The 3,696-nt window shown below is 43.9% G+C and overlaps 1 pseudogene; it reads right to left on the reverse strand.

Moving 5' to 3' along the window:
* Positions 1-2,216: 2,216 nt before the first annotated feature.
* On the reverse strand, positions 2,217-3,070 carry LOC105721385 (chromatin target of PRMT1 protein-like; annotated as a pseudogene).
* Between the last annotated feature and the right edge of the window lie 626 nt (positions 3,071-3,696).

A 3,696-nucleotide genomic window follows, 5' to 3' on the forward strand; every position in this document is an offset into this window, starting at 1 on the left:
ATTCCAAATCTTCCTCTCATTCCTATGATTCTCCAAAGATATTATTGACTCTTTTTTTTTTTTTTTAACATTAGCGTCCCCTTATCCTCCAGGGATATGTTCTAAGACCCGCAGTGGATGTCTGAAACCTACGATGCAGGTAGCGTATTTAGTGTGGGTACACTGAACGAAGGGATGATTCGTGTAGCAAATGGGGCAGCACTGAGATTTCATCATGCTGCTCAAGATGGCATGCAATTTAAAACCTATGAATTATTTCTGGGATTTTCCATTTAATATTTTTGGACCATGGTTGATTATGGGAACTGAATCCAGGGAAATTGAAACTGTCAAAAAGGGGGACTACTGTATAGTGAAAAATAGAAGCCATTAAATCATGTTTTTAACACAGAACCCTAAGTATATCTCTATCCATATTTTTCTGTTTTTCTTCTCTCACAATATAGGTGTAATTATCTCTAAGGCTAAATTTTCTTCTGGTCCTTTTATTTTATCCCCTCCCACCTTCTCAGGGGCCTAAAGTTACAGATTATCTTTATTCTCTATATTCAAACTCTCCCTCAATTGCCACTTTGAAAAGCAGGCTCAGTTTTCTCCCAATTAAGACAAAGAAAGAAAAAGAAAATTCTCACTTCATTCCCTCATTCCCTTCTAGCTATCGCCCGAGTTCTTCCTCTTTACAGGCAAACTTTTTAAAAGTTGTCTACACTTGCTGTTTCTGTTTCTGCCTGTACTCACTTCTAAACCCTCTGTACTCTTAACTTCTGCCTATATCACTCTATGTCAGGATTTCTCAACCTCAGCACTATTGGCATTTTAGGCCAGAGAATTCTTTTTTTGTGTGGGGTACCGTCCTATACATTTTAGTTAAGCAGCACCCCTGGACATAATTCACTTAGCGGTAGTAGCAGTCCTCTCTCCCCAATGGTGACAACCAATAATGTCTTCAGGCATTGCCATATGACCCCTGCAGGGCAAAATCACCCCTGGTTGAGAACCATTGCTCAGTCTCCTTTGTATAACAACTTCTGCTAAGGTTACTAATGACTTTCACATTGTTAAATCCCATTTCTCATCTTAGTATCTCATTGGCAACCTGTATTGTCAATCTTTTTTTTTTTTTTTTTTTTTTTTTTGAGGCAGAATCTCTTTGTCGCTCAGCCTAGAGGGCAGTGGCATGATCTCAGCTCACTACAACCTACACCTCCTGAATTCAAGCAATTCTCTTGCCTTAGCCTCCCAAGTAGCTGGGATTACAGGGCCTACCACCATACCCGGCTAATTTTTTTATTTTTAGTAGAGATAGGGTTTCATTATGTTGGCCAGGCTACTCTTGAACTCCTTACCTCAGGTGATACACTTACCTCAGGTGATACACTTGCCTCAGGCTCCCAAAGTGTTGGGATTACAGGTGTGAGCCACCGAACTGGGCCCCACAACCTCTTCTTTCTTGAAACATTTTCTCTTACCTCCAATGACAACATTCTCTTAATTTTCCTCTTACCTCTTGGATTGTTCTCTCTCTCTCTCTCTGTTACAAAAGTTTCCTTTGTAGCTTTATCCACTCCCAACTGACATTTAAATGCTGGTATTCTCTTCTTCTGCCTTTTAAAAATCATTTTAAAAATGATTCTACTACACTATTTTTAGTTGTACAACCTTGCTATAGTCACTATTTTTTCTCATATTTTATTTCTTTCCAGGACAGACTTTCTGAATGTAGATATAGTCACTATTTTTATTTGTACAGACTATGCTAGGAGGTAGGAGATTTCCTTAATTTTTTTATTTTTTATTTTTTTCTTAACATTTTTAAGAGGCTATTGAAGAGGATGTAACAGAACCCTACCTCAGAAATCTAAGCATCAGGGAGGAACACTGTTTTTCTTCTGGGACCTTTCTGTGGGGACAACAGAGATCAACAAAAGAAATGTTAGCACGTCAGAGCATTTGACAAGTGAGGGAAGGCAGAGGTAGGAAGAGGGTGTTCTAGCCACAAGGCTAATGCATTTGTGTTCAAAGAGAAGTCTGGGTAAAGGAGGGGATAATACCCCACCCCCGAAAAACAAAAACAAAAACAAAAAACCAAATCAAAGGACAAAAAGGCTTCATACAATACAGTATCAAAAAGTAAAAGGAACAAACTAAATGCATAAGCTGGTGGCAAGTTAAGTCCATAGCCTATTGTGATAGGTCCATCCAGCATCAATCAGATTTCTTCTCATCTGTTATCTCAAGGTTATTTATAGACGTGTCGACTAACAAGAGTCTCTCACGGGAGGGTGGGCAGGCTTCAATCATTGGTTTCGGGATCTGTCTGCGCCATGTAGGCATTCAACTCAGCATCCAGGTGTCCTTTTGTTTTTGACATGTATGCATCCAGCTGGTTGTCCAGCTGCTCCTTGGTCAATACAGGGCGAGCAAGGGCACCTCTCCCTCGTCCATGGCCTCGGCCTCGGCCTCCAAAGCCCCCTCTTCCCCGACCTATCATACCCCGACCTCTACCACCGATTCCGCCACGACCCATAGCTCCACGCCCTAGGCCCCCTCTCCCAGGACTTCCACAACCTCGAACACCACCTCTTCTTGAGCCCATTCGGGGAGCTACGGCTTGTCCACCTCGGAGCAGGTTTTGACCTCGGGGCGGACATCCCGCCCCTAAGCAGGGTTCTGGGGACTCGTCCCCCACGTGGTCCTCCTCTGGGCAAGCCTCTCTGGGTTATGGGTAGGCCTTGTACTCCGATTGCTCCCCTGGCCGGGGCCCCTATGGGTCGGCCTAACCGTGCCTGGATGTTACTCTTACCCAGGCGCTGCTTTAAGCTCTTCTGCTTAAGTTTTAATGCTGCCTGGACAGAGGGTCTATTCTCATCTGCTGGGCCCGTCTTCTGTTTCTGGCACTGGCTAGCTGCTGTTGTTGCTGCATCAAAGTCCGAATATTCACTGGCGTCGGCTGTTTGTTCTTCAGCATATTAGTAAAGCGCTCATTTAGAGACATCTTGGTGGTGCTTTTTAGCACAACTTTCGGCGCTGACTGTGGAGCCATCTTCAAATCCCGAGAATCGAAGGAAACAGACGCCAGGGTTCCTCCCGGGGCTGTCGCCACGGCTCCGGCAGGCGGGCCGGAGACCGGCGGAACCTGAATGGACGGTGGAGGGGCTGGGCTGGCTGGAGGGGCGGTTTGTTAGATGCGTAAGTGGTAGCAGGCGAACTTAGTTTGTTGTTGCTGGTTGGCTGTCTAGTCGGCAAATCCGTCTGCTCACCGGCCTGCCCTTTCCTGACCTTAGTCTGCAGCGGCCGCCAGCTCCCTCTCAGTGTCCAAAACAAAATGGCCCGAGGTTTCCTAACTCTAGGATAATTCAAACAATATTTTATGTTGGTTGAGTTAATTAAAAGAGAATGAGTGAGGTCAGAGTCTTTGACTTAAACTATTACAAATTTGAAGAATATATTCAAATTTAAATTCCTGTATTAAATATATAAAAAGTAGATGTAATTTTTCGTAGGATGATAAAAACAAACATCTTGGAAGTTCAGGATTACATAACAATGAATTATTTTAGCTTTGAAAATATCACAGGAGTATATACTTAAGAGGGGAAGACTAGGTGCTGTGGCTCGTGCCTATAATCCCAGCACTTTGGGAGGCCAAGGTGGGCGGATCACCTGAGGTCAGGAGTTTGAGACCAGCCTGACCAA

The sequence above is a fragment of the Aotus nancymaae genome, unplaced genomic scaffold, assembly GCF_030222135.1.
Source record: "Aotus nancymaae isolate 86718 unplaced genomic scaffold, 86718_ANA_hifiasm-v0.15.2.pri h1tg000103l, whole genome shotgun sequence".
In the NCBI taxonomy this organism is placed as follows: Eukaryota; Metazoa; Chordata; class Mammalia; order Primates; family Aotidae; genus Aotus; species Aotus nancymaae.